Source organism: Eublepharis macularius, chromosome 1 (assembly GCF_028583425.1).
Source record: "Eublepharis macularius isolate TG4126 chromosome 1, MPM_Emac_v1.0, whole genome shotgun sequence".
NCBI lineage: Eukaryota > Metazoa > Chordata > Lepidosauria > Squamata > Eublepharidae > Eublepharis > Eublepharis macularius.
This window is the reverse complement of record NC_072790.1, coordinates 49,786,155-49,812,495: the sequence shown is the minus strand read 5'-3', so window position 1 is coordinate 49,812,495 and position 26,341 is coordinate 49,786,155. Positions and strand designations below refer to the sequence as shown.

At 40.7% G+C, this 26,341-nt stretch overlaps 1 protein-coding gene across 3 annotated transcripts in view; it reads left to right on the top strand.

The window, feature by feature from the left end:
* The window catches only part of HPCAL1 (hippocalcin like 1), a 122,317-nt gene that overhangs the window by 39,946 nt on the left and 56,030 nt on the right, over positions 1-26,341 (top strand). The window contains exon 1 of one of the 3 annotated variants that reach the window (XM_055000064.1): positions 5,272-5,289. The exons of the other annotated variants lie outside the window; for them this stretch is intronic. The gene's annotated coding sequence lies outside the window, so the exon portion shown is untranslated. Of the gene's footprint in view, positions 1-5,271; positions 5,290-26,341 lie in introns of those variants that run through there. 3 annotated transcript variants of the gene reach the window in all.

Sequence of the window (26,341 nt, the reverse complement as noted above, 5' to 3'; positions counted from 1 at the left end):
GTTCTTGCATGCTGTATTTTGTTGTTGTTTATGAAACAGCTCCCCTCTTATTCATCCATCCTATCCACTGCAAACGTTTGAATCCTCTTTGCCCCAAATCACCTTCCCTTCCAGCAGATTTCCCTCAAACTAATCCTTCACTGGTCAGCAGTCCCTAATAGTCACCACACCCCGCTGTATTTGTCTAATACAGATTATAACTGATCTGAGCAAAGGGTATGTCACTTTGGTATTCTGGACTTTACCCAGCATACTCTAATGCTATGAAATATGAAGAAGGTTGATTCAGTATGGCAAAATTGGCATATTTGTGATTTTACATCATTGTGTTGTCATACTTGTTGCTGTGCTAACTTGTGTTTCCTTTATCCACAGTGGTCTGGTCTTTAAAATCCATTTTGATTTTATAGTTCTTACCAATTTCAGATAACAAAGCTGCTTAAAATAGACTTTCTTAAAATACAGACTGCAAAGAAATATACTAGAGACTGAAATACCCTCCTTTGCACTTACTTCTGAGAAAATTGTGCAATACTGCTTGTTAAAAATGTTTATGCTCGGCCAGTCCCCTGTTAGAGAAGGCATTCCACTGCTCTGGATTTTAGGAGGAGTTTGTTCCCTGGGAGATGGCAGCAAGCTACAAAGGTGGTTGACTCTTAGTGATGGCAGTACAGTTTAATGATTTTGCTGATGCCCCATAACAGAAATAGGGGTCCCCTTGCATGATGCAACATGTGCTTGGCATGGTTTCCAGTTTGCTTCATCTCAGATACTGGGATTAACAGGCAGCAGAAAGCTGTGCTAGACCACCGGCCGATTCCCCTTCTTGTAGAGTAGCAGTCATTTAAAATGGGAATTTAGAGTGTGATCATTCCAAAAAGGAATTTTAAAAAACTGAGTGTAAAATCTTCCATTGGTGTCCATGTGCCTTGCTAGATCCCTCCTGCTCACAAAGCATCTATTAGAACCAGGCATTGCAGGTATTGTATTCTTCTATTACAGTCACTCTTTCTTTCTCTCCGTCTGTATCGAAAGCCTGTTTCAAGTCCGTTTAAATGCTTCCTTTTTCCTGAAGTACGAAGTGAAAGTTCGGTATAAAATGCTATGGGATTTTTCAGACTAATTTTGATTGGAGAAAAAAACCTTGAGTTATGCTAGCAGTTAAGGATATAATATTTATTAGGATAGGCCAATCAGATGAGTCAAGATGGCTAACTTCATCTGCAATTACTATAACACTGCAGTGCAAGATAATACTGAATTCAATGTTATGAAGTTTCAATTTACTATTCCAATTTATTTGTATTCAGTTACCAGAGCTATTTATGGAATTTCCAGAGACGTGAACAAGCCCAGCAGGATTATTTTTCTCTTGGAAAGTACCTCTCCTCCCAACACCATTTCACAGTTTATTTTAGAAAGTTTCCTTGGCTTTAGAAGTAGCTTGCTGTAAGTCATAGGGAATGAAACAAGTTCAAGATCCCCTTAGACATGCAGAATCCATTGTGTAGTTCTTGATATTTTTATTAACGGCCTTTTAATGAGTCAGGATGCAACAGTACAGTTTGTGTGCTAAGCTTCATATAATGTATTTCATGTCCTTTTTAAGTATTATGCATAGATGATCGTTTACTCCCAGTTCTTTTTCCAATTATGCTTTGAATTTCTTGGATTTTAAAATCATGATATCGGCATCAAAATTATCATGAAAGATTCACTGACATATGTTATAATACTGGTCTTGGATTCACCAGCATATGTGATGATACCGCTCTTGGAGTGTTAAAATCCTGAAACATGTTTCATGGAAGCATATCCCATCTATTTTCAGTGAACATTTTTTGCAAACAGAAGATTTATAGGAGCATAACCTGTTGGATGTTGGCTGCTATAGATAGCTGTGAAGATTAAGATAGAACAAAAAGTGTTCTATTTTGATACATACTGATCATTGTCTTTGTAAAAAAAAATTTTTCAACATCTGAGCATATCAGAATGAAAAGAAAGATCAACTCTGGCCTCCTGCAGAGGCCTTCTGCTGCTGTTTCTCTGCCGTTTCAATGTTCATCCTTTAATAGCATGGGATTACACAGTATTATCATCTTCAGATTGACTCAGGTAGAGCTATTTTTATTTAATCTGAATTAAGGTATCATTGTACATCTCTGGTCTTGCAGTGTAATGGTAATGCGATTTGCTATTTTTATTTTTTTAAAACATGGCTGAATAAATCCTGTCACTACCAAGAACTGAAAAGATCTCTTTTCTTCATGTTGGAAAGCTGTATTCTTGATTTCTTCACAATTGAACATCAGTGGTTAGTCTCAAAACAGTCAAATCTCTTCTCCCAACACGTAGTGCATCAGTTTCTCATTACCATACATAAAAATATTTGAAAATGTTTGGGTTTCATCTTTAGAAAAAGTTGACATTTTCAGCCAAAAGAAAGCTTGTAGCATGTCTACTCTAGTTCTAGTTCAGTACTGTGGGTAGAAGAAAACATATGTCCTAATCTTGAAATTGAAATTTCTATGTATTGCAGCAAAATCTCTGAATTAGTTTGGAAAAGGAATCTAAATCTGAATTTGCTTGATAAACTTGGTAGTTGTTTTGGGCCGTTGTTGCTGTGATTTCCTCTGTGTGTGTGTGCGCGCCCCCCCCCCCAACCTGGTGGAACTCTCTGTCTGAGGACACTCTGGCCCGCCATGGTCTTGTATCATTTAGGTGGGCCTGTAAGACAGAGATGTTCCGCCAGACATATGGTGGAGGCTAATTTTAGTCCATCAGTGCCGAGCCTTCCACCAGTCTCCTTCTATGAGGGATTATGGAGGGTCCACTGCTGGCTGTCCCCAACAAGGGTATAGTAATCTATCTGTCTGCTACTACCTCCCCTTTTTGTATGCTGACAGGCAGGAGTGCAGGACTACCTGTCTTGGTACGGTTTTATTGCTGTTTTTATGCTGTTTATTGTTTTTATGTTGTATTTTAGTCAATGTTGTACCTTGCCCTGAGCCAGCTTGTGGGGAGGGCGGGTTAAAGATATAATAAATAAATAAACTCCTCTCCCCCCAAGGTTAGGATCCTAAGCACTTCTTTGGTATAACCAAGAATTTTACTTAGCTTTGTGGAACTCGTTTGAATAGCAGCTGTTGTACAATGTTACAGACTGCTTATGAAACTTGCCTCGGTTTCAAAAAAGATATGCCGTTTATTATCCTTTGTGCTGCTCTTTAGGGAAACATAGATTCAGAGCTTCCTTGAGACTGGCACTTCTGTACACCTTACTTTAGTTCAACTTCAATTGGTATTTTGCAAATGTGTGCTCTTAGGGTGACAGATGCTTCTTATCAGTCCAGACAGGATCAGGATCAGATGAACAGGTTTTTGAGCCCTCTGTGTTGGAGATCTTGCAAGCAGGAAGGCACAAGCCTACATATGTGGTGGGAATGCCATTTTGTTCAGGAATTTTGGATATTGGTTCACAAAGAGATATTCAACATGATGGGCCTTTCGTTGCCATACTCCCCTGAATTTTTCCTATTGGATTTTTGGCCCAGCTCTGTGCTAGATAGGAATACCAGATCTCTTGTCTCGATGTTAGTTGCCTCTGCTCGTCTGGTCATTGCTGGGAATTGGAAATCCCTCAAAGGCCCATTGCTAAAAAAAAATGGTATCAGAAAATCTGGGAGCAATATTTGATGGGTAGGATTATGCACAATCCGTTTTTTGGGAACTTGCATATGGCAGTCCCTTTATTTAAATATGATGAAATATGGAAACCAATTTTAGATGTTTTAAATGCCAAAGAAGTAATTCCCCCAATGCAACAAAGTTTAAATGCTTGTTCATTGTAATTCTTGGGTTTTTAACAATTTGCCAAGAGTGGTTTTGATAATGTCTTTTATGGCTTAGTTTTAATCCCTTTCTTGTTTGTACTGTACAGTTTTATCATTTCTTGTATTAAATTTGGAAAGAAAAAAAATCAGTTCAGACAGGAATGCAGCTACATGGATGTTCATCTGATCCTAAATGTGTTTAATTTTGGTTTTAGTTGAGCTTGCTTTTATGATAATGTTCGGGATCCATCCAGAAATGGGAGTTTAGTCATTAAAGATCCACATGTGCAATAGCCTGAACTTTGGGTGCAGTAAAGGCATACTTACTGCCACTGAAGCTAGTGGGGATGGATCCTACTACTCAACTGTGCAAAGTTTCTTCATTTATGTATTCATCAAAATATTTAGAGCTTAACCAATGGTTAAGTGGTTTGGCTGCGAATCAGCACTCTACTGGTTCGAAATCCACTACTGCCATGAGCTCACTAGATGGCCATGGGTAAGCCACTCCTCTCAGCCCCAGCTCCTCAGCTGTGTTGTGGGGATAACAACAACACAATTTATTCACTGCTCTAGGTGAGGCACTAATCTGTCTAGAAGAGGGCAGTTGTTAATTGTTATACCTTACCTTCCTTTTGGTTTGAAAATTTTGTGTACAGAGACCCTTGGAAAAATGTTGCTTAGAGAGAGGGACTTTAACTACAGTTTTTGTTTGTTTATAGTTCACCTTTCTCACTGAGACTCAAGGTGAATTATACAATGCCAGTCAATATAATCAATATCTAGGACAGTCAGTGAACAATACACTAGAGTATGGGTTGCGGAAATTTGAAAACAAGTATAAATCCAAACTCAGAGATGAAACATGGCAGAAACAAAGCATAAGTAATTAAACATGACATCTTTAATGAGGCATGAACTACCCATGTAGGAGCATATCTATATCAACAGACAGTACCCAGTAGTATAACCTATAGTCTCTGTTCCTTTACCAAGGGATCTCTCTGAACCATTTCTTACAGCACAGCATAGCCCTGTTGTTGGTGGAAAGTGCTGTCAAGTCACAACTGACTTACAGTGACCCCTGCTAGGGGTTTCAAGGGAAGAGACTAACAGAGGAGTTTTGCTGTTGCCTACCTCTGCAACCCAGGTCAGGACACAGCCCTATTACCTGAGTAAAAAAGCCGTTCTGAATAATTCAGTTTTGCACAGTTTGCAGAAAATCAAAAGAGCCATGCCAAAAAGCCTGTACCTCTCTTTCTGTTGGTAGGTGACATTCTCAGGATGGGAACCTGTTTGAAATTGGTGAAGTTTGCTGATGGAGTTCTACTCACAAAGCAGATCTTTGCTACCTCCGGGAAAAAAAGAACTTCTGGGGGTCAGGATTCCCTCTAACATGAGGAAGATGGCTGCAATTAGGAAAAATGGCAGGAGGACCTTTCTACACATTTAGGTTTGGGTCCAACTGGATTATGAAAGTGCTTAAACATTGGTGGATAATTTAGAGATTCCAGGCTGAAAAAAGATTAATTTATAGTGGATAAGAATGTTTTATATGGATATGTTTTGGGTAGCCATTGCCGCTGCCGCCACCCCCACCCCCCAATTAAGTACTTTTAGTACTTACCTTGCGTAATCAAAGAGAAACTACTTTTCTGTCTTTGTAGAGATCCAATTTTTCTAGCTCGCAAAAATCTTCTTGTAGTCAAGGCTTAATATAAACATTTTATGGTTAACAGGCTACCTAAAAGAGAACAAACCATTTCCTCCCTGCCTAGTTGCTGGGAAAAGATTTATGTCCCAGGCCAATGGCTATCTAAAAACCTGAGTCAAATACTTGTATCACTTTCCTCTGTTCATGATTGCTTTCAAACCCATTTGGATGACTAGCATTGTTGAAGACCTGCTCCCGATCTAACTATTTGCTGACTTCTGCTGTGAGCTTCGTGGTGGTCCTATAGCTGCCATATGTGTACTGTAATACCTCTTTTATTGAGCATTTGAACAAATTCTAATAGTGTGGTTGTTGCTAGGACGTGCAGCATCTGTGTGCTGAGAAGACGTGAATTATTATAAGAAAGGTCAATGATTGGGTCTGAGATCCATGATTGTGGATCTTTTCATTGTTCCCCTCCTACTAGCACACAGGTCAGGCTGCATTGAGGAGGGGGAAAGGGGGGGGGAATCTCTCTTTTCCATCAGCTTCAATCTACTGATGGATCTGTACTTTATTGCACTTTGGTTCTCTCAGTGCAGTCTTTTCTGAATGTGTGGTCATAGTTCTGTCAGTTCACTTTCATTTATTACGAAGATCAGCCAAACTGTTCTCTATCAGCCCCAACCATAAATTACAGTATAACTTTTCATATATCACGTCTTCTTAATCTTTGAAAGAGCCCTAGAGTAGAGAAGCCCATAAACTGTCAAGATCCTTGTCATAAATAGCTGAATAACCGAACTGAGCAGCTACAAGATGGAGAGTTAGTTTGCTAACGCTCATTGTTGTTCCTGGCACAGACCTAAGGCAAGCCGGTGAAAAGGAGGATTGGGAACACTTGATCCTCAGTATCTTTCATCTCTCTTTCTGAACACAGAATCTGAGGGAAAGCCCAGTTATTATGTGAAGGATAATTTACTCCCACCTCCCAACAGGTTCAAGAGAGGCATAATATGTCCTGTTTTATCTTCATAATAATACTGTCAGATAAACTAGGCTGAGAGTGAGCACCTGGCCCAAGGTCACCCAGTGAGATTCCTAGCAGAGCAGGGTCTTTAGATCTAGGACTCCTCACTCGTTGTTTTAGCAATCTCAAATCATCCTGCTGGCAGAATGTGCATGCAGGGATAGTAGGATGAATGTGCTGCCCTGGACCCTTGCCTACATGTAGTAGCTGGAACTTGGTCATGATGCCTACCTGTGCACAGACTGTGTGCAAGTTGTCTTCTCCCCCACGATCAAGAACACTGCTGTTTGAAACTGATCTGCCACATCTCACCACCTCGCCAGTAAATGGAATGTTGGATACTGACATGTAATTTTCTCAGTCTGATGGATCCCAGGAGAGTTCCGTGGAAGCAGGTTTTGTAACTGTCTCTTCAAAGATCTCTCTTAACTCAAGAGGCCTTTCCCTGGCATGCAAGAATTACTCAAGTGCTGAAGGCTCTAAACTGCAGGTTGCAAGACCTACGGCTGCAAGAGGTGAAACTCATCTAAGCAATTGAAAGAAGATGAGGCCCCTTTGACTAATTTGCACAAATCAAACAATCTAAGGCAGAGTAGATGTTAACGTTTTTCCATTTGCAAAGCATTTTGCAGAACATGCCACAACAAGACACAAAGTGAATATTCCTGTGCTAAAGCCATGAACCACCTGGGAAAGTGTACAAACACTTTTGTGGTAGAGAAATCAGTCAAGCAAGCTTTTATTGGCATATATAAAATATAAAAGGTAGAGAAATAAGAATGCTTGTACCATGGAGAACTCTGCAAAATAAGCTGTATTCCATGCTGCATTTTCTGCACACCTGAAGTCTAGCATTTGTACCTGCTTCTTTATTATCTGAAGTGGAAGTGAACGACAATGGCTTCTCCCGTAATAAAGCCACCAATACTAACAGAGTACAAACTCACCGGAGAAAAAATGATACACGCTTACAAAATATCAAAATTGTTTCCAAAGTGCAACGTGCTACAAATATGTGACAAATTTACATCCAACTTAAATATATATACACATTTTCACACATTTATATGAATTTAGAGGAATGACCAAACTGGGAAAAGCAATGGAATCCAAAAATAAAGTCTCTCTCTCAGACGTGTAAACGGTGTTGTGTCGCGCGCAAGGGAATGCACAGCCGCCAAATTCCGGGTTTTATGACTTATGGGTATCTCCATAAGGACTACAGCGGAGAATAATGCCCCTGAGTAAGTAAGAGACGAAATCTGAGCTTATGAGCCAGCCCCAGATAGGACGTGGAACTGAAATGCCATCCGTTCTGTTTTCTACCGCTTCAAAGGAGAGAAAAAAGATAAAAGAAGACACAACGCCGTTTACACGTCTGTGAGAGAGACTTTATTTTTGGACTCTGTTGCTTTTCCCGGTTTGGTCATTCCTCTAAATTCATATAAATGTGTGAAAATGTGTATATATATTTAAGTTGGATGTAAATTTGTCACATATTTGTAGCACGTTGCACTTTGGAGACAATGTTGATATTTTGTAAGTGTGTATCATTTTTTCTCCCATGAGTATGTACTCTTTATTATCTGAAGCTGCCCAATATTGGGGAGCAGTAAGGGTTCCAGTAAGTGGGAGAGGGTGTCTTGAAGCCGTCTTGTCCAGATTATTGCCCTATTCTAGATGCTGACTGTGATCGAACATTTAATAGCAACAACAGAGAAAATACCCGAGGACATCACCAACCCACCTAGATTCATGAGGTGCGGAGACCATATGAATATTCCTACCCAGTTGAGGTTTGGAGCTTCAGGGACCCTGACCTTCCCCAGATAGTCTGGCTATGAAAAAGGCATGTTACCTGGACCAATCCTATCCCATTCTGAGTAGAACACAAGGTCAAGTGCATGACTTGCAGCTATCATAAGATCACCAGTGTATTGTGGCAGTCCCATTTCACAGCCATAGTAGCGATAAAATTCAGTACCAAGAAAAAGGTGTCCATATGCGGCCTTTCAGAATCCATCATTTGGAGGATGTGAACACCAAGATAACGTCCAGCTGCTTCAGTTAGGAAATTTGCAATTGGCGATGAGTGAGCAACCATCACTGTTGGGCGTTAGGAACAAACACTAGATTTATACGTCCTTTATAGTTGGCCTATGTTGAACCTTGTTGTAGAAGGAAAATATTCCATCTCCTACCCGTTGTTTCGGTTGCTTGGAGACCCGTTGAGTCAGCTGGACTTCACTAAGACAGGGTGGGATCCCCTGCCATCCTCAGCTAAACTACTCCTGAATTGATATTTCCATGGCAGCCCTTTGAGAGATGGTGCTGGTGCCATCACTCTGGCTGAAGAGAAAAGTAGGACAGGGTTAATTATTAATTGCATTCCCCAAACGGGATTAAGTCGATCCAGGAATGCAACTTTTATATTTCCGCCATTCTAGATCAACAGACCTGCAAACCTTTCTACTTGCATTTAATGGAAAGTTGGAACTAATAGATTATATTAATAAAAGTTAGCTGACCCCTCAGTAAAACGATGCTGTTGGGATGTGCTATTGATTTCAGAGTCAACGTTGACAGCTATGATGCACAGCGTTTGGGAAATAAGAAACTGTAGTCATTAAGAAATAATGGCCTCTGAAACTAATGGCATCTGTCTAAACTGTTTTGAGCTAAAATGGATTCCCTTAGGCTATCACTCTTCCAGTACACAAGAGTTGTTGTCACTTTTTACAGTGGCTAAAATGACTTCAGTTCATACAGAGTTTTTCTGAACTTGGTTCAAAGTCCCTGTTTTCTAAGGCAATGTTTTCAAGAAATTGGAAGGAAGACTTTCAAGCTAAATCATTTATACTAATGTCAGTTACCTTAATGGAGGGTGTTCCCTGTTGAACTGAAATGGGATGACAAGTTTCCAAGCAGTATTTTGTAACGCAGGCAGTGGGTGAGAAAAGACCATGGCTGATGCTGTCTCACGTGACTCTAGTTGCCTGGGAGGACACGGGTGGGAAATGCCCCACGTGGTCACACAAAGTTGTGAATTTCCTGCACTGGTTGGACTAGATAACCCTGGAGGTCCCTTCCAACCCTATGACTCTGTGAAAGTTCTACAAGGTTAGAATTGGATTGGGGCAGCTGTCTTGCTGTACACAATGAAATTGCCGCATTACCCCCAAAGTGATATTATCTTGGTTGCCCTTGGCCATCGAGGCATCCCCTTCCTTTTCCCCATTCAGAATGAGCACAATAATGGAAAGACTGAACTTGCCTTTGATGATGTTGCCATATCATGAAATTACAGAAACAAAGAAAACGCAGGGAAATTGGGCTTTATGGTGCCATGATATGGTCATGTTCAGTGCTGGGAAGACTGGGATCATGCAATGAAGAAGCGCTTTTTAAAAAAAATTAAAGTGTCAAAGCAACAGTATATCAGGGGAAAATGCAGAAGATTTTGCAAAAATAATGAAAAAGTTGAGGGTTTTTTTATAACTGTTTTTATAGATTTTTCCTTCTTCCGAGCAGCAGCTTTCATGCTGAAAATTAAATCTGTTGAAAATCTAGCTCAGTGCTGCTCAGTTTTTTTTCTTCTTCATGGATCACTCCTGCATCTCTCCATCCCAGTTTTTTTATAGGACTGTTCACTGGGCTGGATCCCATTACCTTTTCTGCTCAATCTCACCCAATTCTCTTTGCTGTTATGGCCCCATCCTGCTTGCTTTTTGTCCAAGAAGTTCACATGATCCCCAGCATAGCATTTTTGGGTAGTCAAAGGGGACTCCCTCTTCCTTTTTCACCAATGGAAAAGATGGTTGGCTCCAATCCATGGTATGTACAAAAAACTTTCTTAAGAGTGGTCAAAGAAAATATATACCTTTCTACAAAACAGATACACTTTCCAGGTTCTTCAAACCTTTTAAAAAATCCATTTATTCTTGAATAACTGCTACTTCAATAATTTTGGAATTGCAGAGGAATCCAGCCAAGACTTTTCCAAGTTACCTTTATAAGAATAACTGCACATATGTGCTTGCCCTTCTAGCCAGATTAGGGCCCCACTCAGAGCAGTGAATAAATTCAGTGTTGTTGTTATCCCCACAACACAACTCAGGAGCTGGGGCTGAGAGGAGCGGCTTACCCAAGGCCACCTTCTGAGCTCATGGCAGTAGTGGGATTCAAACCTGCTGATTCACAGCCCAATCACTTTCTGGTACTCTTGATTCCCTTGCACATCCAAAGTAAAATGCAAGATGGGTTATGGAAGGGGCTCGTATATGTATTTCTTTCCTTTCTGTCAGTGATTTGTATTTGTTTACGACATAGAACAAAATCTTGGGCATTTCACTACCGTTTATGTGAGTGTGCACTCTTGATAGTATCAGACCTATTTGTTTAGATGTTTACACTCTGCTTTTCTCTCCAATAGGGTCCTGAAGCAGTTTATCTTCACAGCAACAACCCTGTGAGGTAGGGTAGGCTGAGAGTGTGGCTGGCCCAAGGTCACTCAGTGAAATTTCATGGCAGAGTGAGGTTTTGAATCTGGGTCTTTCAAATCCTAACCCAGCACTCTAGTAATTATAGAATGCTGTCTTTACCCTTTCAATGTACTTTTCAACAGTTCTCCTGTTGATGAGGCCTTAACTTTGATTTTTAAAGAGTGTCTGCTGCAATATGTAACAAATAATGTTCCAAATTTCCGCTTCAGTGCTAGAGATTACAGAATGGCACTCACAGAATTCACTAGACAGAAATTGTATTTGAATGAAGATAATCCTGTGCCTATACCAGAAGAATTTCCCTCTTGCATTCCACCTTATTTAAAATATATGTTGATAATATGTATTTAGAAAGTATTGTAGAAAGTATTGATGTTGTTCATGTTAATGCCTGGATTGTAAACCTGACATATCAAGAGAAATGGCTTCAAAAGACCTAAATTAATAAGTTTACTTTTTCTTCGCTGAGTAGACTTCACTTCAGCAGGACAGGTAGGAGTTGGAGCTATTGAACTAGCAGGTCTTGTGGGAGTTTGCTTTGAAGTGTTTGAAGTCTTGTGGCTTGAGACCTTGAGTGCACACTTCAAAGCCCATTAGATTGGCTCATCAAATTCATAAAGTCTTGATAATAGATACGTTTTCGTTGTCTCCTCAAATGTCAAGATGATTAAGGTGGTGATATATTTCACAGCACTCCTTTCAGACTTTGAATCTGCATTCGTGGCTTTCCTGCATTCTCCAGGGAACACCTACAAACTTAGTTCTCTTGGGGAATACCAGGAAAAGAATATGTTGTGCTGCTTTAAACATCACATTCTGTGTCAGCTTTTGATGTCTGCATCAAGGCAAGTTGGACCCTGTGGTTTGGCTCCAAAGGTGTCTTCAGGCATGTAGGGTCTCTTTTTGGATCCTCTTTTTGGAATGTATTTCTACAAATTAAGAAAACTTTGCTCAATTCTGCTTCTAGCTGTGGAAAAAGGCAAGGTCATCTCCAAGTGTGAAATTCTGTCTTTCAACACAAGAAATCCTCTTCAAGCTTCACTTGGGTTCCTTCCACATGCATTTTAAGCGTGACTTTACAGAAATAATGCCCGACATTCTTTGCATACTAAATTCTACGCTCAGCAGAAAATGTTGTGTTTTTTAAATGTATTACGTGCACGTGCACTTTTCCTAGACTGAGATCAAGGTGGTGTACCATCATCATTCTCATAACAAGGTGATGCATCATCATTTTCATAACAAGCCTGAGGAGGTAGGAGATACATTGACAAGTCCATGGCAGTTTTGTGGCTGAACGGGGATGTTGTGTAGGAGTCCATAGACGACTACACAACACTAGTTGTCCCATGCCACTGTGCTTGTATAGTCCATAGACTACTATACAACTATTAGCTACTACTACACAACACTAGCTGTCCCATGCCACTGTGCTTGTATAGTCCATAGACTACTATACAACTATTAGCTACTACTACACAACACTAGCTGTCCCATGCCACTGTGCTTGTACGACAGTGGGCAGAACTGACAGTATTTGGGGAAAGGCCTGTGTTGTATTGCTGCTGTTGAATGAAGACCCTTCCAAACAATTTTTTTCATTTTGGCATCATACGAGTACTGTCAGCTACCCAGGTCTAGTAGCTCAATTCTTAATATGTATTTGGATGCAAGGTGTATCCTTGATGGAAGGCAAATACCTTATTTATGATTCTTTAAAAAGATACTTTCTCTTTAACACCTAAAAGTAGACTTTCTAAAAATCAAATTACTGAAGCATTGCTGTAGAGTTGCCTTCCTGTATTTCATAATTTGAGATGGTTGCAGTTGCATAAAGTGTGAGATACATGTAAGGTCTCGGGTGGCCTCTAAAGAAAAGAAAAATCCCTTCCTGAAATGGCACAAGTGGTACTGGAACAAAGGATGTCTTTCTTTGGTGACATCGCAAGCATGACATCACAGCAGTGGCACTCATGGAACCTCCATGCTGCATGTTACTCAAAACAACTCTCACGCACTCACTCTCTCACTCACACTAATGTGGTTTGAGAGTTAGGAAAATGTTATGTCACCGGAAGTGGTGGTAATGTCTTCAGGGAAAAGTACTGGGAATTCCCCATAACCTCTAAGCAGCTTTTGCTTTTATTGTGAAATCACTTAGGTGCTGATAGAGACACAGATAGGAATGTTTCATCAGGAAAATTGATATTCTGTGTTAACTAAAAGTTTAATTTTGGAATTTTGGATGGTGCGTTGAATGTGATCTCAGTTTCATTTACTGTAAATATTCTGCTCTTTGAGGGACCTGCCTTTGTGTCTTTGCTTTACAAATTTTGTTCAGAATGTATTTTGGAAACAGACTCTCATTGTCTTGGTTGTGACTCTGGTTAGCTGAATGAAGCAAATGTTAAAAATGAAAAGTACGTGTGGGTACATGTGTCTTCTTATGAAACACATGAAAATCTTATTTAACTAGACATTGTTCTAAACTGTTGTTTACAATGGAACTACCCAATGTATATAGTTCCATGGTTCATTTTACCAACAGTTCAGGTGTTTGTGTTTCTTTTTAATACAAAATACAGCCAGAGCGGCTGTGAGTACTCACAATATTAAGAAGGCATATGAATAAGACTATACTACAAGCCCTTTCTCTGAATGTGTTTCAAACACAAAATACTACCCAATTAGGCAGAAATATGGAAGCCAGATCCCGGCTGAGAGACAGAACGTTGTTAGATGACAGACAAGGCCAGCTCTCAGCCCCCATGGCCTGGAGTTGTGCCTAGATCCTAAGACAAAGGATCCTCCCAGAGTTCCTGAATTAATCACTGCAACGCACCCTCCTGATCTTCCACTCTCCTATTAGGCGACTCAGGGCTTTGATAGCCTTACCCACGTATACTTTGCAGGTTGTCAATCATCGTTGATAACTTTAGTTCCACTCAGGAAGACCTTATCATATCTTACCAGTTTATTGTCTCACCCCAGAGACAGTTCATCACTTCATTGTCTCGCCTCGGAGACAGCTTCCAAATCCGTTGTCCTGCCCTGGGAACAACCGTTGTCTTTGTTTTGGGGCAGAAGATGCAATCTTGCCCCTGGGTATGTTCCACTGTATAATTGGACTACCCCTTCGCCATAGTTGTGTGCATGCTCCCGGATCCAGCATTCATCTCGAAAAGCTCTTCTGCCTTGATGAGCTTGTCACTTAACACTCTCTCTCTCTTGGACTCCTTCTACTGAATAACTATCACCCCAATCCCTCAAACTCTATCCAGTTTTCATCAATGCTTCCTAGTTAGCTCTGAGTGTACGTTGTGTGTGTTTTGCATGCTGTTGATCTTTTTTATTTTCAATTAAAAAACCCTTTTTGATTGAAACATCTGTCTGGTCATTGAAAGAGTTCTCTAGCCGGTATAATTGTATGCACAGGTGGAGATCCCAAAATTATCCCCTCTTGCAGCCTCTCCTTGCATGCTAATTCTCAAACTCACAAGGAGACATCTTCATTGGGTAACACAGCTGCCTCTTAATGAAAGAGACAAGCTCAGGGCTGCCTTTCCCCTAATTACAATTCCCACTGGGGAAAAAATGCTGCCTCCAAGTTACTTTTGGCCTTGCTGGGGCTGAGCACTTACAGCTTGTCTTTAAAAAGAGACTTGAATTATTAATTTTGAATGCCTTGGCTGTGTCAAAGGGATGGTTTGATGGATGGCATGAAGGCTAAATGTATATTACAAACTGACAAGTCAAAGTTTAGGTTCCCAGTTAGAGCTACAGTGGGGACATTTATGATACAGTTTCCTTCTTTTGGCACAGCTGTGCTGAATTTCTGGGAACAGCAATTGAAACAAATGTTTAAAGCTCATTGTTAAACAGTGTAGATGGAAAGCCATGGCTTTCTGTTGCACAAGGTTCCTGAGGGTTTATCAGCTCTTTGCAACACTACTTAAGCATTTTAGAAAACTCTCTTCATCTAGCTGATTAGACCTTATTTGAAGCAATACCTGACACTAGGTTTTGAGAGTAAAAATTTTGAAGTTACACCATTGTTTTTACCCTCTGCAAAAAAACGTCATGGGTTGGCTCCTATGACTTCATTTTCCTACCAGTGTTGCTTTCCTGTGGTGTGTAAGAAGCATTTCTCCTGGAGCAGAAGCCTTCTCCTGGCATAAGTCTCTGTACATGGAGGAAAACCATTAGTGGAATGGAGTCACAGATACAGTTGAGGCTGTGTGTACAGTATTTTTTTGTATGTGCCATATATTGAGGATAACAATGAATTTGTTAGCCAAATGGTCGCAAATATTTCCAAATCTGACCAAATAAATATATCTGTGGACTTGTAAGCTCATCTTTACCATATTGAGTGCATGCATGTATTTGGATTCCTCTAGTATGAAAAAGTGTTTCTGTACTTTTATTGATGGATTTCAAATGTTATGACATTTCATCCTCCTCCCCTCATCTGCCTGTGCAGCATAAGTCATAGAAATTGGTACACATGCATTCTCTGTTGTGACCTTCACCTTCTGGAGTGGTCTTCCGTGATGGTCTAGAAAAATCCCACACTTCCCTTTCCACAATAGGATTACCAGGTTCAGCCTGGCAACCAATGGGAGGGTTGTGGGGCAAGGATGTAAGGAGGCATGTGATACCACAATGTCACTTCCAGGTTTTGCCATAGAGTTTCCAGCAATTCCTAGAGCTACCTGTTGTCACTTCTGAGTTGTGCCTGAAAGTGACATGCCAGTGGCTAGGCCAGAGCCTTTTTTCTTTTTCTTCCACTGCTGCTTGGTGCCGTGGTGGGGAACAAACCAAATCACTGGGAGAATACCTGCATATGGTAGGCCTATTTAACAAACTATGTAAATTTCTTTAAATGTAATAGGGCAATATTACAATGGAATAGTTTGGGAAAGTGCTTTTTGAAAAGCATGAGACTGTGGACTAGACCATTTCGTATAGTATGTGTCATCTGATTGCTGTAAATATTCTGCTCCTGCTACATTGTCTTCTATTTATGTAATACCATTTTCTGCATTGTTTAACATACTATGTCTAATATTTATTTGATTCAATCTTTTGTAATCCTAGTCTGATTACATTGTTTGTTATATGTCACATCCTTTTGATTTACACTATATAATCTGCCTTGAGTCTCAGTGAGAAAGGCGGACTATAAATAAATAAAATAAATAAATGTTACTAAATAGCATTTAAATAAGATTTTAGACATAGTAGTTTAATTTTCAAAATGATACGACTGTATTGACAGTTGATGGCTAATAATATAATGTTTGGAGTTTAGTTTCACACAATCGTACTGGCAGACCTGATAGTTACAAAGTACCTTCATTCAAATAGTTTTTGTATTTTATTTCTTGACTGAGATAGATGGTAAACATTACATATTTGAAGCCAAGTGCAAGGTGAACATTTTAATTTTTTAAAATGCATTAAGTTGTGGCTTGGAACCTAAGGGCAAATGCATGCATTTACTTCTCTCAATATACTCTCAGCTGAATGTGAACAAGCGCCACTGAAAAGCCTTTTGATTGTTTCAGTAATGATGAGAGATGCTACTTTAATCCCATTAAACCTTTGACTTTTATTTTGCAGGTGAATGGGTCCACATAAAATATACCCAACATCTATTACAAAGCTCAAATGTAAAATTGTTGATCCCTAGAGTTGCTAGGTCTCCCAGGGCTCAAACTGGGGGAGTTGTGGTGTTCCAGAACGCTTCCGCTTTGTGTCAGGAATGACATCATTCCCGGCACAACATGAACGTTTTCCAGAGTGTGCAGAAGCGCGCTCCAGGGGTGGTGGCGTTGGCCTCTCCCCCGCCCCAGCTGGGAATAGGATCCCTACTGATCCCCGAATAAAACTATGTGGAATCAACTCTCCTTACTAGAGATGAGAATATGCAAACATAATGATGCCCTGTTTGCTTTTTAATGGAGCTAAAAGAGTACATGCTAGTCAGTCAGATGTTTGTTCCAGGCAAATTTGGAGGAAAGCATTCTTAAGCAGAACGAATATACCGCATTGAGGAAGAATCAGAATGATTTCTGCAAGGGGACATCCTACCTTTTTAGAGTTCTGTAAGGCTGTTAAGCTTTTGGATCAAGGTGATAAAGTAGGCACCCCACCCACCCCCATTTCCACCTCTCTGTGTCTCACATGGAGTTGCAGTTTGCCCTCTTGTTCCCCTCCTTTTGCCGCTCTGCCTCCCTTCTCTGCAAGGGGCAGCAGTGGCTCCTGCTTTCTCCCCTTCTCCAGTCCATCTGCAATGACCTGTCTGGTTCACCCAATGGCTGCCCCTCTTCCTCTGTCTCCCATGGCAAGCCAGTGGAGGAGCATTTTATGCACAATGTTCCTGCTTTCTGATGGCTTTAGCATGCTCTCCATATTTTTTTTGAAGATTTTTCTGCAAACCTGGAGGTTCCCCAAATGTGTAAGAAAATCTCCCTTCTCTCTCTCTAAATTGCCTGATCTGTGGATTTAATTTTCTGCAGATGGGGCCATGTTAAGAATTAGATACATTGATGAAGAGTTAATGGCTATTAGCCAGGATGGCTGGATAACACCTCCATGCTTGTAGGTGGGATGCCTTTGCCGTCCAGTGACTGGTGCAGCAGTACGGGAAGCAAGCAAGACAGGAAGGCTTTCCAGAGATCAAATACTGCGGGAAACAGGATGTTGGACTAGATAGATCATTTGCGGAATGCAGCAGTGCTTTTTTATGTTTTTGAAAGATAAGGATATTGAAGCTCTGCTTGTTGCATTTGATCAGTAACATCTCTTTCATATTTGCAAGTAACTGTTTGATGATGTAGCAGATGGTGAATAATGCATGAATTGGCCCAAAGATATCTTCAGATAATGTATTAGCCTCTGCTCTAAATAGGTTTGTCACCTTGTTTTTAGCAGGGCTTCCATATCCTTTAATGTCTGAAATGTTAAGTGCGTGGAGTTAATTGCTACTTCAGGAATTTTTAACAGAAGGGTACAAATATATATATTTTAAAAACTGTAACATGCCATATATATATGCATCACCTTTTCTTGAAATTAGAAGATTTATTCTATGTGTGGACTTCTATATCAGTTACTTATAAAGCCTCCAGATCATGTTCTCTGGGGGAGATTGAGGTTCAAATTCCTGCTGTGTCCTGAGCAGGGACACGGGGTGACTTTGGCCCAGTTATACCTCACAACAACCTTGTAAGGTAAGTTGAGTGTAAGTGGGAGGAGAGCACCATATATGCTGACTTGAGCTGCTTGCAGCGAAGGTAGGATAAAAATGCAGATTGTAAATGGATGGATTATTATTAAAATAATTACACCCCACTTTTTCTTTTGGCTCAAGGCAGCTAATAAATCATCTCGGGGCTTTGAGTAAACTTACAGGAAGTAACCCCGTGAATGGCAGATTCTTGATTATTTTGGCCAGCTGCAGCAAACAAAAAAGGGGGAGGGACACAGGAAGACTGGATTCCTCAACACGGAAACAACTCTGGCTGTTAAGTCACTTGTTTTGGTGGTGGAAGGGGGTCCATCGCAGGACCAGGTATTTGATAAATGAAAGAAAATACCTGTCCTCTAACTCCAACATGATTATTTCCACATCTTACTAGCCCAAATCCATTTACTAGCACCACAGTCTCTTCCCTCCCCTGGTCTGAGCACACCTCTGCATCTCCCAATTAATTGCTGCCCCATGTTCATGTTTTGCTGCTTGCCCAGAAAGTAATTCTTTGTCAATGTCGCTGCCCCACCCCTTAAACATGTGTGCCTGGTACCCTAAGCTCCTTTCCTTGCCCAAACCCACAACCATTCCATAATGTAGCTCTGTTGTGACCTCTTCACACTGCCTCCCATTTAAGAACCCATTTTTTTTGCAGGTTAAGGGAAACAGGCCAGCCAAGACAGTCACAATTCGCCACCTGTCTTGTCTGTCTTTGAGCCGAAACAGACATGACGAGTTACCTCAATTCAACCTGGCTTTCCTTGCCTCAAGGTTTGACGGGAAGTGTAGGCATCCTTGCAGGTGCATCGCTGCATTTCTCCTTCCCCTGCTTGCGTGGCCCGAAGCTACATAGCCGCACGTGCTCTGCCTCCCCCCGCCCCCCGTCGCACTGAGCGTCACTTCATCTCCCCCCCCCTCCCTTGTCTGGCCCAGTCCCTGCAGTTCTGGGCTGCGCAGCTTCTGGTGGGGGCCGGGCGAGTGAGGGGGAGATGCAGCATGCTCCGGGAGCCTTTCCTCCCACTCTCCCGGTGCAGCCCGGTGTCGCTCTGCGGGGACTGGGCCAGATGAGGGAGGGGGGGAGATGAAGTGACGCTCAGTGCGACGGGGGGGGGGGGGAGGCAGAGCACGTGCGGCTATGTAGCTCCGGGCCACGCAAGCAGGGGAAGGAGAAATGCAGCGATGCACCTGCAAGGACGCCTACACTTCCTGTCAAACCTTGAGGCAAGGAAACCCAGGTTGAATTGAGGTAACTCGTCACGTCTGTTTTGGGTCTTTATTAAGCAGAGATCCTTGCCCCTTTCACACACACAGGGTCCCTTTCTCTCAGAGTCTCTCTACACAAGACTTCTTACCCAAGGACACTCAAGTGAAGGAAGATGCAATGTTAGCCAGGAAGCATGATTTTAAAAGACAGAGCCAGTAGAGATCACTCCTCAGAGGGTTTGTTTATTTCATCTTTGCCTTCTCAAAGGCTCTGGCAATTTCACCTCCCCTTAGGGGAGGCGAAGATGAAATAAATAAACACTCTTAGGAGCGAGCTCTGCAGGCTCTGTCTTTTTCAACTACCTTCCTGTAGAGAGGTGGAATTGAAACTACACTTCCAAGATAACATTGCATCTCGCTTCACTTGAGCGTCCTCATGAAAGCAATCTCATGTACGGAGACTGTCTGAGACATAACCACATTGGACAGCCAGTTCCCTATATTGACACCCCACATCCGTCTATATCCCAGGGCTATTGGTATCAAGAAACTCCACACTGCTTTACTTTTCCACTGCCACCCATTTTCACAGTTCTGTATTTGTAGAACAACTGAAGTATTATAGGTGTGTGTATATGTGTTTATTTCTACTAATACAGACCACCTCTAGACAGTAGGGATCAGCTATAAACTTTTATTAAAGGTTAAAAAAACACAGGAAGGGTTCATAAATATATATACGTAGTTTCTCCACTCTTTAATTTTGACTTCAGAGTTTATTCCTATGAAATATTTTTTTCATTGAAATGAGTGATTTTTTAAAAAAAGGAGACTCATTCATTTAATGTATGGCATGGAAGAAGGCCTGTCTAATTTTTCCATCAGAAACAATGGAAACATTTGGAGAACACTGATTTTTTTCTTCTTATTGAATGTGCAATAATACAGGTTACAGTAATTTGCTGTGCTCTCTCGAGTATTGGGCATGTTTGCACTTTTGCTTGTGTAAGACTAAAGTGTTAATATTGTAAGTTCCATGATTATGACACTTGATACAATTTTGTGTTAACTGTGTTAAAATGATGCATTTTATGTTGTTACAACACCAAAACAGGTTTTAGTTTGATAGGAAAGTATATATTGCATATATTTCCATTTTTAAAAAAATACCAGGAAAATGTGAGGGTTTTCTATGCTTCACAATTTCCAGAAATTTTCTCTCGCTGCAATTCTATGAGAAGAAATGTTCCATTGGATCCAATGCACTGTTTCAAACAGCAAATTTAATTAGGGGTGTGCAACCCCCCCCCCAAAAAAATTGGTTGATCTGAATCTGAGTTTCAAGGCCCCCTCCCAATTTCGTATCCATGAAATCTGGGTCAGATTCTCTACTCCAGTTTGGCCAGATGAGAGAATCTATTTGGCCATTATTCCTTATGAGGAAAATTATCTGGGAGGTTGGGGAATCATTTTTCAAACACCAAATTTTCAGGAAATCTACTTCTGCCTGTCCAGTAAATACTTAGTATAAGATGGCTCCCTCTTGGCCTCAGAAAGAGAGAGGGAGTGATCATTTTGGGAAACCCAATTTCTCTTCTCCAGTGTCTGCAGTCTGCTACTCTGTACTCCCACTGGTTTAGAAGAGCCTTGAGACTGAATGGCAGCGGCCCTTCATCACTGGCCATCCTGTTCCCTCCCACACCTGAAATGAAGAAAGTTAACATTCAAAACAAGAACAGATAGCAAACAAGAAACTCTTAACAAGTTAACACAGTAAAGCAAAGCCCCCCCCCCGAACACCAATTGATTAAAAGCAATTCATAACAAAGCTTGAAGCTTAGAAAACTTCCCTCCTTTGTCTAACCCCTCTCAAAGCCAACATAAGGCCAGCCAAATGCCTTCCCCCCCCCAAGATGGGGAGGAAGAAAGAGTCTTAAGGGACTCAAAAAATCAGGTGAAGTCAGGTGGCCCTCCTCAGGCAGGCAGTAGAGCAGCAGCAAGACCAGGCAGTAAAACAGGCAGGTAAATCCAGTAATCCAATGCAAAGAGAGCAGGCCAGAGCAAGCAAGAACAGTCTCAAATCCATACAAAATGGAGGCCGCTCTGAAGCAAGCCTCTTTTTTAACTCCTTGCAGGTAGTTTTAAAAAGGTTCTCTCCTATTCAAGAATCCCATTGGCCAGACAAGGAGAGCTCCTGCACTGATGACCACTCCCCTTCCCTCTTCCCTCACTGCTACTGGAAAGCCCAGGAGGTCTCAGAAAGCCCAAGAAGGAGCCACCCAACAGGCTGAAACTGTGTTTACCAGATTAACCCGGATTTATTCAGCTATCTTGATACAGTTTCCTGTGTCTGATCTCGGGTTCTCTGATCTGATCTGGCATAGCCACATGTTGCCAAACTGGCATACATCTTGAGTATTAAAGCTGGGTCAGAAAGCCGAGTCATACATCCCTAGATTTAATGCCATTCATCTGTGCAGTCTGTTTTCTCTTGTGTTCTAAAAATTTTACACTTCTTTCCAAGGATGTCTTGTGAATAAATACATATGGATATGCCCATCACACATTAACCCTTTGTGCTGGATTCAGAGACAGGAAACCAGCTGTTAATTAAAATGCTTAGAGCTGACTGATGTGTTTTTGCTGGTGATGTGTTCACTTATACAAGTCCATTCCATAATGTGTGTGTGTTTCACACTTTTCTTGCCTTGCTGATTTAAGTATACTGTGTAATGTAATGGTTGAGACTCATTATACAGTGTGTGGATTTTGGTGTTTTGATATACCAAAAAGAGTATTTTAATTAAAGAACTGTTGTCTGGCACATCTGAATAATTCATTCATATTTTGGAGACCAAATGTTAAGAAAATTGTGATCCTTTTTTTGTAAGCAACCAAGTTGCTACATAGTAGAAGGAGGTGGGGAAAGATGAAGAATATTTTAGTGATATTTTCTTACAAATTAAATCAGTTGGTTTATATGCCATTCCAATAGGTGTCTTTTTTAAAAAATGTATGTGAGATAATTAACACACAACCATGATAATCCTATCATTTTATCCTGTGTAAGGAATCTCTGCATGATTCCCTGATGGACTAAGCTCATTAGATGGGAGACAAGAATGTCCTTGGCCTGGAGTTCATTTGCTACTCTGTACGTGTGTTGTGTTTCCTTGCCTCATTTTTGTCATTTGTCTAGTTCACTTTTCCTGAGCACAGATTCTTACAATAAAGTGCAATCAAGTAGGAAAGACCAGTTATGTAAACAGTGTGCCATTTTGGCCTGTATCTTGGTTTTCTTCCTCGAAGAAAGACCAACTTGAAGCTTACTGCTGGTTTCAGCTATCTAGAAAATGTTACATTTCAAGTATCGTTGACATGGGTATAATAACCCTTTACACAAATAGGTCTGTACCCCTGCCTTTAAATAGTATTGAGGACCCGTGGCTGTTCTCCTCATACATGCCTGGTTTGTCTCTTTCGGCACCTCAGCTCAGTAGATATATTGTGCATAGTCTGTGAAGGATGTGTGGGTTCTGTGCAAAAAAAAAAATGGTGGAAAAGTTCAAGTCCAAAATTAGCACCAAGGAGTACACTCTTAAGTATTTTTATCCTACTGCAGGCTCAGGTTTTTAATTAATGTATAATACTAGGGAGAAGATTTGGGGGGCATTAAAAGGAAAGGAGAAATTTGGATTGGAAGAGAGTTAATGAAATGGCTGTTAAACATAGGTAGTATGGATACCATTTTATCTAGCCCCTTGAATCCTTGACCAGCCTTCCTCCAACTTTTGAAATTTCAATAAACATTACTCAAATATTTCCCAAATTCGACCTCCAGGATGGCTGGCAATTTTGCTATGAGAGAAATGATGACCCTTTTCTCCCAAAATACATTCTCGCATGGCAGATGTCATGATTATTCATATCTCTGACTGTATCTAATTTCTAGATGGGCTTTTTAAAAACAAGCCATAAATAAGTGTGTCTTTTGTCATCTTGAGATAAAGTTTGAAGTGCAGCCTCTCTCATAGGGCATCTTCAGAAAACTAAGATGGATGCTTGTGAATGTGCGGCAGGGTTTGTTGATACTGTCTACAACTTCATATTTTCTGGAGGCCTCTACCGCAGTACTGTGGCCTAGAAAAAATGTTTTTATAGCAGGGGCATACTCCTTGTGGGGAGACTTTTTGTTGTTCCTTAGACACTTCTCTTGTTAAAGTAGATCTAGGCCTTTTCCATACATCTTTTAAAAAGCGCCCCACTCACTTAAACGCTTGTGGCTTTTATGCAAGATGTCTGACATCTCCATTTCCAAAGTGGATGCAGGCAGTTTTGCTTCCATTTTCGCTGTGTCCCGAAAACTGCCTGCATCTGTCTTAGAAACAGAGACATCAGAAATCTCGTGAATAAGCCACTAACATTAGGTGAGTGGGGCGCTCTTTTTTGGACATGCGCAGGGTGGATAAAAATAAATGATTTTTTTAAAAAAAATTAAAAAATCAGATTTTTTTTATTTAAATCGGATTTTTTTAAATAAAATGCTTTTTGAGTAAAATATATTACCATCCAAAGGTTATTCCATCATGAAATAAAGATTAGTTTTTAATTATGTAGAATAAGGCTGTATATGTTTAATTTTTTTGGTAAATAAATTCCATTAATCCATTCACAATGTCATGCTCTTCCAGAGGTTTTTGTAAGATTATTGGGCAGTTTCTCTGCCTACAAGATATTATCACAGATGCTTGGTTTTGCAGTTCTCAAAACTGAATTTGTGTCAGCTCAGCAGAGATCACATGCCTCTTCTTCACAGCAAAAATGTTATAACATGAACAGAGTTGAGAAAAAGACCTTAATCCTATTGTTCCACAAACCTATGAAGACAGAATCAACCCCTCCAGTGCTAAGTTTCAAGAAGTTCAGTGAATAGAAACAATATTTTTCTGATTGTTTGGAGTGGAATAGATCTGCACAAGAAGAAACTAAGTGTGAGGAGGGAGGGGCAAGCAGTACAAAATGAAAGTGAAACTTTTTGAGCACAATACTGCACAAGTCTTTGGGTCTTTTGTGTGTATGACCTGAGGTTTATCACATTCTTTCATTGGAGGAAAAAACCAATAATGGCAGCAGGCCATAAAAGAGACCCAGTTTGGGAATACTTTAATGAAGTTCCTTTACCTATCGGTAAGGCAGGCATCTACTTGCATATTAAAGTTATACCAGCAAGAATTAGTCTTTATGTAGAAAACTATGATTTAAATCAAGCCTTACTGACTAGTGATTTAAATCGTGATTTAAATCAGTTTGATTTAAATCAAATCCACCCTGGACATGCGGAAACCGCCCTAGTCAGTGGCTTGCTCAGTTAACTGGTATGCTTATTGCACACAGCGCAGAGTTGTTCTGCCGGTGAGAGATGAAGGGAAATTTGTTCCTGTTCCTCTTCCAGCTGGGATTATTTGTTTATCACGTCCTTGCACCATTCCTTGGCATCCTGCTGAAGCCCTTCTGCTAATGGGCTACTTTGGAGAATTTAAATCCCTGTTGTCTTTCCCAAAGGTGCAATGCCTCTTGACTCTCTAGATCTAACTTGGCTTCGTGATCTCTGTCCAAGACCTATAGCACTGTAATATTCCCTGTTACTTATAGATCAGGGTACTCAGTTGGGATCCTGCTGTCAGGTTCATACAGTGGAGACTGGTGCTCTCAAAACAACATCCATGTTATTAACAAGGAGAATCAAGGATGGGACAAAGTCTTTTCAGAACAAGTCAGCTCATGCAATCTTGACTTCTAGATAGCAAACAGTAATAACCAAGCAGGGACCCCACCCAGTGAGTCTAAACCTACTCACACAAACATCAGAGGGAAGCAGGCCATTCCTTTGTAATGGATGCAATAAATATACCCCAAGCATGTTCCTCGGTTGTCTTTTTTCTGTTGCAACAGCTGGGGCAGAACAATGCGTCAAGACATCCCTGTGATGCAACTGGTGGATTTCTGGTTCTAGGAGTAATAAAAAGGATAACCATATTTTGGGTACGTGTCCAAAAAATATGCAAGAAGGATACTACCCTGTGTTACTGCATTCTTTTTCCTGCCCCAAGTGTAAAATAAGAGCAAGACTTGTGTAAACTTCCTGCTCCCTCATAATCTGCAACATTCAGATAGCACAAATCCATTTCCTGACACCCCTGATCTGAATTTTGAAAGTCATGCCTTTAGGTCACTATGTGTTGCCATCTGCTATAGCAATTATCTTCCTCTTGAAGAGTTCATTCTTAGGACAATAGCATAGCAGGAGTGCCTGAGAGAAGAGAGGCTTTTTCTATAAATTGCTTGGTGCCGGAGGGAATCTGCTCTTGAGGAAGGAGGCCTCTTTGTGAGTCTGGGTTTGTGGGCTTCTGTAGTAATAGTTGACTACTGGTGTGCTACTGGAAAGCTGAGGGATTGCTGCTGTGACTGTTGCAGATGAAAAGAGGTACTAATTTCATTCTGTTCCTGCCACTTCATTGTGATGGAAGAGTTTCTTGTGGCAACTTCTTCAAAAATTGCTGCATTATCCCGAGCTCTCCATCTTCTGAAAGTGCTGGACTGCTAGTAGCCATGGCATATCGAAATTTCAAAACAGAAATGCACTTGTGGATTGTATTAATGGTTATACAGAGATGAAGAAATCAGTTCTTTCTGAGGAGACGGGCCAGGAGAGATTCATTGACAACATAAGTGATTTTAACTATTCAGGCTTCTCTGGAGTTAGTTGCTATACTGAAAGAACTGGCTACATGCTCCACTCTGGTTAAGATACTTAACCTGAAGGCTTCTTTGTAGAAAATCTTGGTTTCTTCACTTGTC